The sequence below is a fragment of the Nipponia nippon genome, unplaced genomic scaffold, assembly GCF_047370975.1.
Source record: "Nipponia nippon isolate SJK-2023a ecotype South Korea unplaced genomic scaffold, ASM4737097v1 scaffold_45, whole genome shotgun sequence".
NCBI lineage: Eukaryota > Metazoa > Chordata > Aves > Pelecaniformes > Threskiornithidae > Nipponia > Nipponia nippon.
In genome coordinates, this window is record NW_028262364.1 from 1,138,451 (window position 1) to 1,151,127 (window position 12,677).

Sequence of the window (12,677 nt, forward strand, 5' to 3'; positions counted from 1 at the left end):
AAATTGCCTTAAGCTGCCAAAGAGGCCCAGGGAGACTGTGAAATACTGCAGTTAAGATCTGATGTTAATAACATTAAGGAAATCACCATAATTAGCTCCATCTGCTCCACTTCCGAAAGGATCTACCAAGGACATTAGATGGCTGTATTTTTGGAGCATTTATTCCAAATCTCTAAGCGTGACTAGTAATACCATTTTTCTTAAGAGTTTTCAAAGTAACATCCCTCCCTTAATGGAGCCTGGACTGCTTCTTTTCTGTTGAAATTTTTATTCATCTAATTGTGCCTCATACTCTGTTGGACTCACTCTATTTGGCTTACGTGGCAAGGCTTTGGCAGGAAGGTTGCAGGGGTGGTCCCTGCGAGAAGAATCCAGGGTCTGCCCCCACGTCTGACAGAGCCAGTTCCAGCCAGCTCCAAAGCAGATTCCCTGCTGCCCGACGCTGAGCCTGTTAGCAATGCTGGGAGTGGCTCCATGAAAACACGTTTGAGAAAGGGCAAAATGGAGCACAGGAAGTGAGGGATGAACTAAAAACAAGTGTGAGAAACAATCCTGCAACCACCAAGGCCAGAGAAAAAAGAGGTTGAGGAGGTGCTGCAGGCGACAGTGCAGAGATTCCCAGGCAGCCCGTGTGAGAGACCACAGTGGAGCAGATCTCCCCACTGCAGCCCATGGAGGATCCCACACCAGATCAGGTGGATATCATGTCCTGCAGGAACTGTGGCCTGTGCAGAGCCCATGCTGAAGCAGGCTTCTGGTGGGAACTCTGGCCCACGGACAGGACCCACACTGGAGCCAGTCTTGACAGGCTGCAGCCTATGGGAAGGGCTCGTGCTGGAGCAGAGGAGAAGCCTGAGGAGGAAACAGTGGCAGAAAGGAACTGTTGCGTACTGACCACGACCCCCATCCCGCATCCCACCACGCAGCTTGGGGCTGGAGGACATAGAAGAGCCATGAATGAAGGAGGGAAGTTGCACTAGTGGCAGGTTTACAGCTTTTCTTTCCCCAACCACCCATCCCTCATTGCCTCTCTTTTCTGGCCCATCCACTCTCAATGTTTCAGAGACAGGTCAGTGCAGAAGATCTCAGCTGCCTTTGTAGTCCCAGCTTTCTAGAGGTTCGAGCACCACAGGCTGTTGCCCATGAGCTGTAGGCTTCAGGAGAGGTGGGAGGTAGGAGGAGGGGCACAGTACCCTTCTCCTCTCTTGTCGTCCTGGCAGGAGGCCCTTCTGTGCAAGGCGGAGCTCTGGGGAAAGGGGCCTCAGTGCTCCCCTGGCAGCCCTGTTTCCCCTATGCAGCCAGAGACCTGCAGGCAAAGATCCTCTTTCTGTGAGGGGCTGGGGTTAGTGGCCCCAGGGAAAAGGAGAAGGTGGCGAGAGAGCTTCTGCCATGCAACTGTTCTTCCCCTGCGCCCCAGGATGGGATTGCACCTGCCATCAGCTGCAACGAGAGAGCGTGGGCTGTTCTGATCAGTACTCTCTCTAGAGTACCATGGGAGGAACTGTCCGTCGCTCTTCTGTGTCATCTTGCAGGCCCATGCGAATAAGCTTTCTGTCGTGGAGCTGCTGTGTCTGCCGGCAGTTGGGGATGTGCAATCTGTGCGACACCTCAGCCCTGCAAATCTGTGTAACCAGCCGCTGGGCTGCACGGGGCACTGTATGGGTGTGGCAGAAGAACAGGGGACTTGCCTTAGCTGTCATTGCTCTTGGATGGCTGCCATGCCCCGTCCTTCTGGAGAGGGGTGGGAAGGTGAGGAGGAGGAGGCTCTGGGCTCTAGCCAAGGTGATTTCTCCTCCCCTCCCCTCCTTCCATCCTTCACGGCCGTCTTCTCTCTGAGCCTTCTCGCCCAGCACAGCTCCATCCAGAGCAAGAGGAACTGCCTTGAGTGCCTGTGGGGCTGCTGACCTCCCAGGGCCTCCTGCAGCACTGGGGTGCTCCCATGAAGACAGCCCAAGTTGGGACCACCATCTGTAGGGCGTGCTCTGAGGCCAAGGGGAATATTTCTGGGCAGAGATGCAGCAAGGGAAGGGCTGATGGTCAGTGACTGTGGAGTAGCCAGAGATGTCGTCCTCAGCTCCAAGGGACAGGGACTGAAGGAGGCGCACAGACGGTGTGTCCTGCCCTCGCATTCCTCTAGGAATGAGAAAGGGTCCACTTGCTCAGCCATTTGTTCCCTCCCAGCATATCTCCTTTCTCGCTGGACAGCTTTAAGGAGCATCCAGAGAGGAAACGAGCACACAGAGCCAGAGGCTGGGATGCAGCAGAGTTTAATGAGTCTAAAGAGGGAAACAAGATGTCTCCGAGAGGAGGCCACAGTGAAAGGACGGGCAGGCAAAAGTCAGTGCCCCACAGAGGGAGAGGGGCAGGCAGGTCCCCCCAGGCTGGCTTTGGTGGGCCTCATGGTCCAGGGGAGCAGAAAACAACACAGGAAAAGAAGGGAAAGGAGAAAGGGGAGGAAGGGAACGAGAGGCATTGGCCATGCTTTCAGAGAGCACAGGCTGGCCCCTTGCAAAGGGCTGACACCCTTTGCAGGAAGAGCGGGGCTTGCTCAGCCCCTCTCAGCGCAATGGCCACAATCTCCGTCATTCAGCCTGGCATCATCTTCTGGGTGTCCGGGGCTCCTTGTCTGGATTGTCAGCAGGGGCTTTAGCAAGGGGGGCACCTTCTGCTGCCACAGTAGCGGCTGGTGATGCAGGAGAGGTCACAGCACCCAGAGGTGATGGGCACTCCCTGAGAGCTGAGGATGCTGCCAACAGCAGCGGAGGTGGAGGATCCCACAACGGTGTTCTGTGGGAAGGAGCTGAGGATGGGGCCAGGAAGAATCACCACCACGGGAGAGGGCTCGATGACAACGGTGGAGTTCTGGCACTGCCTGACGCAGGGCTCATTGCAGCTGTTGGCCAACGGGGTCGGGCCGCAGGGCGAGCAGCAGGGCTGGCAGGACATGTCTCTGGGACAGAGGTGCACCTGGAAGAGAGGGCAGGGGGAAGCAGAGCACAGGGAAACATGAGGAGCAGCCGGAAACCCCACCTAAAGGAAACCAAAGCGTCTGCCGGGTAGGCAGGTAGAAGCTGCGCAGGGGGAGCAAGGGCTTCTTTGCCTGAGCCCAGCGGGGCCCTTCGGTTAGCAGCCAGGCCCAGGGATGCTCCTGACTAGCCTGCAGCAAAGAGCCACCTCATCCCAGCCTCAGTCTCTCTCCGTGACAGACCAGACCATCTCTCCTCTGCCCTCTGCCGTGACCACGATCTCAGAGCACAAACATAAGATGAAGGAGCAGGTATCAGCTGAGTTGTCCTTGAAGGCATGACCCCGTCCTAGAAGAGGTGGAGGAGAAAGGGGCTTCCAACTCACCTGGTTCCCAAGGAGAAGGAGGTGGCAGAAGTGGTTGAGAGAGCGACAAGTTGGGCTGGCTTTTATATTGTCTTCACACTGCCTCAGGCCCAAAGGCAGCTGCTGCCTAAGCATCAGTTTTCCTGTATGCTCCTAATGAACGGAAACATCCCAGGTAATGACATGGCACGTGTTGCTGTTTCCCTCCACGCTGTCTTTGCATTTCCTTGTTTTGTCATGCTCATTCCCTCACGGATGCTTGTATTCCTGGGGTGACAGGCCTTATGATTTCTGGGGCAAGGATGCGTCAGTGCGGGGAGAAGACACGGACTGAGTGCCAGAGGGTTCCAGCGGAGGCAGGTGATGTCAAGTGGGGCACTCTGGTGGTTTTGTTTTTTTTTTTTTTATGAGCCTGCTGACAGGAAGGGCCCAAGCTCCTCTCAGCCCTGCAATTATTGGCTCATCAAACAGGGGCTCCTGTGAGTATGTGGCCTGCCCTCCTCTTTCCTTCCCTCTCAGCTGACTCCAACAGTCAGTGGCTGTTGCCTTCCCAGGCAGGCGTGCTGCACTTCAGGTTTTCACCTCTCTTTCGCCTTAAGCTGCCCTCAGGAGGGAATTGCCAACCTCTTTGGCCTCCTCCTCTCTCTGGACAGTCCCTGAGACTCCTTTAACAGTGCTGCCTGTGCATCTGTCCTGCTTAGAGTGCCCCACCCCTGCTCTGGCAGGGAGGTCCCCAGCAGCTCCTCAGTCACATCCCTTCCCATCACCCCTGCCCCCATGTGCTTAGCTGCAATAACGTGCGTGGGAGCGTGATCGTGTACCAGTCTGTGCGATCATCTGCATGCACATCTATGTGCTTGTATGCTTGTGTGTACACACACCTGCGTGCCTCTGGTGACATCACGTTTCTGTGTAGGTGTGTATTTTTTTGCACGGGTGTCAGTACTTATATGCAACTACACGTGTCTGTGTCCTTGTGCACGTTTGCTTGTGTCTGTGCATCGGTGTGTATCTTTGTGCACGCTTGGGCATGTTGGGCACGTGTTAGTGCATGCGTGAGCGTACATAGTTGTGCGTGACCTCACGCCCAGGCCCAAGCATTCCAAGGCCTGCAGTGACATCCCGCCACGACAGTGCCAGGCACTGACACAGTCTCAGCCCCTCGTTGTCTGAGGGGACACGGACAGGGCCACAGCACTCAGCTCTCACTGAGGACAACCCTGAACCCAGGCCAACTCTTTTCATGCTGCCTCCAGGCAGCCTCGAGGGGCTGAGCTGCTTCCCAGGGCCCTCGCTCCTGACTCATGTAAAAGCTTTGAGGCTACAGGATTCTGCTGGTCTGTAGTCATGGGGTAGCCCTCTCCCCCGCCTGGCTCTTGTCCAGAGCCAGGAGCTATGGGAAAAGGAATGAGAGCCTGGGGAGGCTGGGAGGAGGAAGGTGGTGAACATCAGGGCTGGAGCCAATGGCACCAGAAAACGGCACCAACGTTGGAAAGGCCGAGGATCCCCCCCCCAGCAGCACTACAGGAATCCAGCCGTGGCGTAAGCTCCCCCTCCAAGCCTCAAATGAGGGACTGCCTGGAAACAGCGGTTCCCAACCGTTTGGCCTTGGCTGAGATGCAGAAGACGTAGTTTCAGGGCCCCATGGCCTCGGGAAGAGAAGGGGAACGCCATCATCACTACACAGGGGAAACCACCCACTGGTTCTGCTCCGATCAGCATTTCCTTATAAGCAAGCATGCTGGCAAAACAGTTTGGCATTTGCCAGATGAAGCCTTTCATCTGGAGAAGCTGCAACGGCATGCTCTGACTTCACTGTGATTCCTGCCAAGTCCAGTTGGCAGTCGGCAGTGTTTTCAGGCTGCCCGCAGCCTCGCCTTCCCAGGAGGCTTGCTTTCCTGGAACCACCACTACCCACATTTGTTGCACGCTGTCCCTAAGCCAGCTCCCTCAGCCCTGCTGCCTCCCTGCTCTGGCAGCACTGAGGTGTACCCCACCTGGGTACCCCTGAGAGCTTCCTGAGGGGTGCAGGGAAGCAGCTGTGTGGCATCAGCCTAGGGGCATGTGCATAAGGGATCCTCTTTCTCTGCCAGTCAGATTCCTCCCTGATGCCTTCAGTCTGCCATCCCAAGCTCTCCATCATTCCTATTGATGTTGCCCCTCCTTTCCAGGCAGCACGTCACCAAAGGGCAGCACAGTGCATCCCCAGCTCCAGGGGGACCAGCGAGTGGAGACCTTCTGTCTTGCGTGGCCAGGCTCTTCTCAAGTAGTGCCCACCGGCAGGGAGAGAGGCAAAGGGCAAAAATTAACACACACAGCGTTCCAGCTGACCACAAAGAGAAACCTTTTTGCTGTGAGGGTGGTCAAACACTGGAACAGGTTGTTCAGAGAGGTCGTGGAGTCTTCATCTGTGGAGCCAGTCAAAACCTGTCTGGACATACTTCTAGACAACATGCTTTAGCTGACCTGAGGGCACAGCAGCAGCACCAGCCCCTGGCCACCAGGAAATTCTGCTTTCCTTCAGGGCCAAGCACACAGCAACCCTGAACTCACTTTTTGCCCATCACCGCAATGGCCTTCTGCACATACCCTCCACAGGGCCGTGCTGCAGTCCAGTGCAACCCCTTCAGGAGGCACTGCTCCAGCACTGCCCACCATGTCTCTCCGGAGCTGCTCTCACTTCTTAGCCAAGCACCCTTGACAGGGCGCTCAGGGCACTGTGACTTCTCTCTCCTCCTCTCTCCCACAGATGTTTGGGAAACACCTCTCCCCCTCAGCGAGGACAGACACCATCTTCATGGCCATCCAGGGCATGAGAGACTCCAGGAGCCATGACTCCTCAGTGGTTGCCTGTCTGCTGGCCTTGTCCATGAAAGCTGAAGGAAGTAAGCAGCCTGCAGCTGACGGGCCCAAAGACCCTCCAGCTGCCAAATCTAGGGAGTTTTTCTGAATGCCAGAGGAGCAGGGCCCTCCGTCCCCACTGCTGCTAAGTTAATCACACGTGCAGTAGCCGGAGCTACCTGAATCTCCCTGCGCGCAGCCCCAGAGCCCAGCTGCTGTAATAACTCTGCATCCCCACGTCTCCTGCCTTCTGGGGCAGGGGCTGCTGGGTGCTCCTCGTGAAGGGGTAAGGGCAGGGGCAGCGCTGCTGGACAGTCAGGGCCCTTGCGGCCTTTCCAGGCCCAAAGTAGCACCCAACCTGCCTGAGTCCAGGGAGGGAGCCAGGAAAGATTCATCCCTGTGCCCTCTGTCAGCTGGGCTTCCCATCCCTTTTGCCACAACCTCAGCTGAGCAACGTGATCCTGAAGGCTATGTGGAAGCAGGGCTGTGAATGGGAGGTGCTGTGCTGACAACTGAAGCTTTACAGCTGCTCTTCACTGTGCTAGCAAAGGTCCCGAGCAGCGTAGTAAAGGAGCGCTGCAAGCTGAATCCTCCTGGCATTCATTGGAAGGGATTAAAAAGGGGTTTTCATTGTGCTTGCCTGGGTAGCGGAGAGCTGAGGTCAGGGTAGCACAGGCTGCCAGAGGTTGTTTACGTGCGTACGTGCACATAAGGGCAGAGAAGGGCTGCTGTATAGCTTAGGGTTGTGTTGGGTTGTCATCCTGCTGCTGGAGTGAGGGACTGTGTCTGTCTCTGGATGGGGGTTTCTGCAGCAGGTGCTGTTCACAGAGATCTTTCTCTTGAAGAACCTCCCCTGTCTGTGGGGAGAAGGGAGAGAAAATGCAGCTGTGGGGAGAGACTGACAGACACCGGGGTTCAGGTGTTCTGTCTGTGCCTGCTCCTGTCTCCATCCAGGCAGTCCCTGGAGCAAAGCAGGCACAGGTGGGTAGCAGGTCCCTCCCCCTCCCTCTGCAGGGGTGGGTGCAGCACTTCTGTCTGGCATAGATGTGGATGGCAGCAGCAGATCATCAGGGACACCTCCTCTTTGCTGAGGGACAGTTGATGTAGTAGTGATCTCAAGGCTGGGCAAAGAGAAGGAGGCTTCCAACGTCCTCCTTCGTGCCTTTTGCTTGACCGCAGCCTGCAATAACTGTCCATTACTTTTCTACAGTCCCTTTGGAGATCTGGCCTGAACTTCAGGGGCAGAAAAGAGCAGCTGTGGCCTGACTGCACAAGTAGGAACTGCCCAATGCTGAAGATCCTGGCCCTGGCCATAAGAAGCCTGGGGAACAGCAAAGGAGGAGGTTTAATTTCTTGCATTGGGACGAATGTTTTAACCGCTGGTCCATTGTCTCTCCAGAGGGCTTCTTCATGGCAGAGGAGCAGGGAGGTTAGGTAGAACACAGCAAACCATCTGAGACATATCAGGAGCAATGGGTATATAAAGATCATAAGACTCTGCACTTTTCTTTTGCAGATACCAAGCGTTCTTACGTGCACTGTTAATACGTAGGTATTTTGGAAGAGCAGTTGGGAACAGACCAGTAGCACATAGAGGAACTTCTCCTCTCCTGGATGTATTGGAGAAAATGTTGCCAATTTACTGAGGGATTGACATAATGCTTGAAGGACATTCAGAGAAGGTGAAGTCAAAAAAAAACCCAAAACACAAAAAACAAAAAGAAAAACAAACAAACAAAAACAACAAAAAACAACAAGAAGAAGAATGCGCAGATACTCAGCTCAGCATTACGCAGGCTGCATTGTGTAGAAAGGTGTGGAGGGTTCTCTGGGTAGTTGTTCCCTGCCTGCCACTGTAGCTCTGTGATCTGCCCGCCCAGGAGTGGCAGCCAGGACCTGTGGTGAGGCTAGATCTCTGTCTCTCCAGCCAGGGCAGTAGGGAGAAATGCTGTGCGGCACGTTCCAGTGTGACTTTTTGCAGCTCAGTCCGGACCAAGAGCCTTGGATGAACAAAAGGGTCCAAAAATCCTAACGTGTACTCAAGGGGAGACTGGACTTGGAGGAAATTGGCATTGTCTCAGAAATGTGTCAAACCCAGAAGGGACAGATTTCCATGCAGCCCATGTCAGGCTGGTTCCCCTGAAGACAAAGCGACAGCTGCGCGTCCTTCACTTGACAACATGCTAAATTAATTTCATGCTTTCACGAATGAACTAATTGCTCCAGGGGGATGCACACCTTCGTGGGTGTCCCACCATAGCTTAGCTCCCTTGGGCAAGGACAATGGCAGCTCTCGCCCAGCGTTCTCTCCTCTTCCCAATGACACTTGATGAGATCCCCACCCGGGCTCTACACTATAGCTAACAGGCACCTTGAACAATTGAAGGAGGCAATTAAGAATGAGGCAATTAAGAAACCAATGCAACCAGGAATTCCCACACATACAGTGAGGTGCAACGGGAGTCAGGCATTTCATGGCAATGGCCAGTTCTGGCCAACGAGAAATGTCATTCAGAAGTCTGCCGGGTCCTCTGTGCTCTGGCCTAGGACCCGCACCTCAGCCCAGGCATGATCAGACCTTCATCTGGGGAAAATGGGTTCTGCCAGTCGGCAACAGGAGCTGGTTTTGTCCCCCTGACAGCAAGAGAAAGAGTAGATTTAACCCACCACAGCTTTGTTCCTTCCCTCTTGTCTGGGCAGCTGATTCCTTCTGGTCATGTACTGGGCCCCGGCAAAGGAGAACAAGACACCTGTAACTGATCTCATTCCCAGGGGGCTTCCCAGACCTCCCTAGCTGAGCACGTGGCCCCATGCACCTTTATCTTTGCCACGTAACTTCTAACCCTGGTGGAGAACGGCCTCCTCTTTGTCCCTGTGTGGAGCAATCAGCACCTGCAGACCTTGCTGCACTTCTTCTTCCTCATCAGGTCTCCTTTGTGGAAATGTGCTACACCACCACCGTTGTGTCAAAAAAGATGACGACTTCCCTTGCCACCAGGAAAACCATTTGTGTTGACCTGCTGGCTGGCACAGTCATTTTTCCCCTGCTTCCAGGCTGTCACTGAGTTCATGATCCGCTCCGTGATGTCGTTTAATGGTGATGCCACCATATGCAAACTGCTCCGTTACACCACTCTCACAAAAAAGAAAATCTGGTAGCATGGGCACTGGGTTTGTCGTCATCTTCAGCCAGGTGGCTCTACTGCTGACTGGCTGTTCTGCACCAAGAAAGCCACCGCAGGGATCCAAGTCCCCTGACTCAGCTTCTGCTGATCCTGGTCCAGTGCCTGCTGCCACCCCGTTGTACCAAAGGGCTGGAGAACGTGTCCTATGAGGAAAGACTGAAGGAGTTAGGTCTTTTTTCCCCAGAGAAGAGACGGCTCGGCGGGAACCTCAGCATAGCATTCCAGTCCATGGAATGTACATAGCATTCCAGTACATAAAGGGTGGCTACAAAGAGGACGGAGTCTCTCTCATCACAAGGAGCCACATGGGGAAGACAAGGGCCAACGAGAACCTGTTGCACCAGGAGAGGTTTCATCTTGACAAAGAAATACATTTTTTACAGTAAGAACAATCATTCACTGCAACAACCGGCCCAGGGATGTGGTAGGGTCCCCACTGCTGGAAGTTTTCAAGATGCGATTGGACAAGGTGGTAGATAACCTCATCTAGGCTCCCTTTCCCATGCAGGAGTGGACCAGATGATCTTTCATGGCCCCTTCCAACCTGGACTATTCTATGATTCTATGGTCCTCTCAGTGGTGTACTTCAACCGCTATGTGACCATATGCAGACCACTCCACTGCACCACTGTCATGACAAAGAAAATCCGCATTGCAGAAGAGTTGATTGCAATTGAGGCTAGCATTTTTTTCGGAGAAAATGGGATGCTGCATGGGAATGTCCTCTTCCTTTACTAGACTCGTTCACCTAAAGAGACATACACTGCAGGAATGGAATAGCAAACAGGGACTTGAATATTTGAACTTCTTCTCTAGAAGGCTTTTGTTACAATCAAAAGAAATGAGATCCCCCAAAGGGTGAGTCAGCAGGCCCACATTAGACTTCTGTCTAAGGTGGCACATATATGTATCCCGAGGAGTGTACGGATCATCTCGGTCTTCTTGGTGACAGCTCTCTTGTGTGTTGAAGGGCTCCCTCCTGGAGTCCATTGCCTGGGCCCAGGGCAGAGCGGGGCCTTGGACCCATGCAGGGGCTGTGCCTTCCTGGGCTTAGAAGCACTATTCATCCTCCCAGTGTAACTGTCCGGACTGGTCCTGTTCCCTGCAAGGCCCAGCGTGGGGAGAGGTGTCCTACTGTGAGGGCCCAGCCCTGCCCTTCAGCGTGCCCATGTGGCTCCCAGTGGTGTGCAGAGTCTGTTGGAGGACAGATCTCTAACAGCCAGGGACTGCAGTGCTAGGAAGACCCTGGCCTGCATGTGAGGAGCAGCGGTGGTGTGAGCAGAGCTCAGGCTGACCCTGCCTCAGAGCACGTGGGGAGTCAGGGAAGCTGAGTACGAAGAGGTCATCCCCAGAGTTTGTGCAATACGTGGGTCGATGCTTTCCCTGTACCTCTGAAGGTGCCCAGCACCCAGTGAGATGGAGGAAGATGGTGTCCCTGCCCCGAACTGAGGGCAGGAGGAGCATGACTGGAACTTCAGATGGTTCACAGGGTACTGTGTGCCTGAGAGGTTATTTTGAGCCCAGCAGTGCCCTCAGGAGTTCCTTTTCTGCACTCAGGAGACCACGGACACCAGAGGGGTGCCAGGATTTAGAGCATTGCCCGGGGCTCAACGCCAAGGTCTAAAAGGCAATTTTCAAGTATAATTGAAAATCACACCTACGTGTTGACATTAATAGTGAAGCCACAAGTCGCTTGCACAGGGAAGATGGACACGTGAAGCAAGCAATGAGAGCCTGCTGGGCATGTTGGGTTGAGAGGGAGTGGGGACGGCTTTGCGTAGGCAGAGTGTGGCTGATAGCAATCCAAACTTGTGAATTACCTCAGCCCTGCATATCTGGAGAACAGCTGGGCCCTGCCAGGTGCTGAAGGACTGTAGGAGGTACCTACCTCCTCTGCCTGTGCCCACGTGTGCTGGCCATGGACCCTAGGTGGGTCAATGGAGGGGAGGGGCAGACAGAGACGAGGCAGGTGGCTGTCCCCAGGCATTATTGTCTGCCCACGCCCACTCCTGCCACCCTTTGGAGCCATCCTCTCACTGAAGGCCATTGGCTGTGGAGTAGCCAGGGATGTCTTCCTCAGCTCCAAGGGAAAGGGCACAAAACAAAATCCACTGCAGTGAATCCCACCCTCCCCTTCCTCCACCTTTTTTCCCGGAGCAGACCGGAAGAGTTGCCTCGGAAGGAAAGAGTACTCGGAGGCTCAGGCTTGGATGCAGCACAACTTTAATGAGTCTAAGGAAGAAAAGGAGGTGGCTCCCAGGGAGCACCAGGGGCAACCACTAAGATGCGGTGGAGCTCCTGCAGGGTGTCCGTCTGGCCTGCCCTGCAGAGGGAGGGAGGCCAAGAGGTCTCTGCTAGGCTGGCATTGGGAGACAGCGACAGCAAAGGAAAGAGAGAGAGACAGAGGAGAGTGGAAGAAGGGAACAGTGGCCTGAAGCTCTCTTTCCTGTCAGCACCATGTTGTGAGGTCTTGGAGGTTCTTGCTTGGGGCCGTTGCCAGCAGCTTCAGCAGGGCTGACATCTGTTGCCACAGTAGCGGCTGGTAATGCAGGACAGGTCACAGCACCCAGAGGTGATGGGCACTCCATCACAGCTGAGGATGCTGCCAACGGCAGCGGAGGTGGAGGATCCCACAACAGTGTTCTGTGGGAAGGAGCTGAGGATGGGGCCGGGCAGGGTCACCACCACGGGGGAGGGCTGGATGACGACGGTGGAGTTCTGGCACTGCCTGACGCAGGGCTCATTGCAGCTGTTGGCCAACGGGGTCGGGCCGCAGGGTGAGCAGCAGGGCTGGCAGGACATGTCTCTGGGACAGAGGTGCACCTGGAAGAGAGGGCAGGGGGAAGCAGAGCACAGGGAAACATGAGGAGCAGCACTGCATCCAACCACAATGGAGCCAAGGCACCTCATGGCCCAGCACACACTACCCAGCTCAAGGCCCAGGAGCCACCTCAACTAAGTCCCAGCCTCTCTCTGCGGAAGGAAGACCTTCCCTCTCCCATGAGATGCAGCTCCCAGCCCTGGGCTAGGGCAGCCCACATCAGCTGAGACATGCATCAAGGAAAGACTGGATCTTGAAGAAGGAGGAGAAGAGTCTTCACACTCACCTGATTGCCAAGGAGAAGGAGGCGAGAGCAGTGGATGAGAGAGCAGAGAGTTGGCCTGCCTTTTATAGTAGCCCTGCACCGCCTCAGGCCCAGAGGCACCCTTTGTGGAAGTACTAATTTTCTGACAAGCTCATGTCAGATGCAAACCATCCCAGCTAATGGGATGGGCCGTGTCCTGGTTTGCTGCACTGCTGCCTTTTTGTTTCCTGGCTTA

The 12,677-nt window shown here is 54.9% G+C and overlaps 2 pseudogenes; both read right to left on the reverse strand.

Annotated features, from left to right (window-relative positions):
- Positions 1-2,646: 2,646 nt before the first annotated feature.
- Positions 2,647-5,133, reverse strand: LOC148052700 (feather keratin Cos2-3 pseudogene; annotated as a pseudogene).
- A 6,728-nt stretch (positions 5,134-11,861) lies between these two features.
- On the reverse strand, positions 11,862-12,505 carry LOC148052701 (feather keratin Cos2-3 pseudogene; annotated as a pseudogene).
- Between the last annotated feature and the right edge of the window lie 172 nt (positions 12,506-12,677).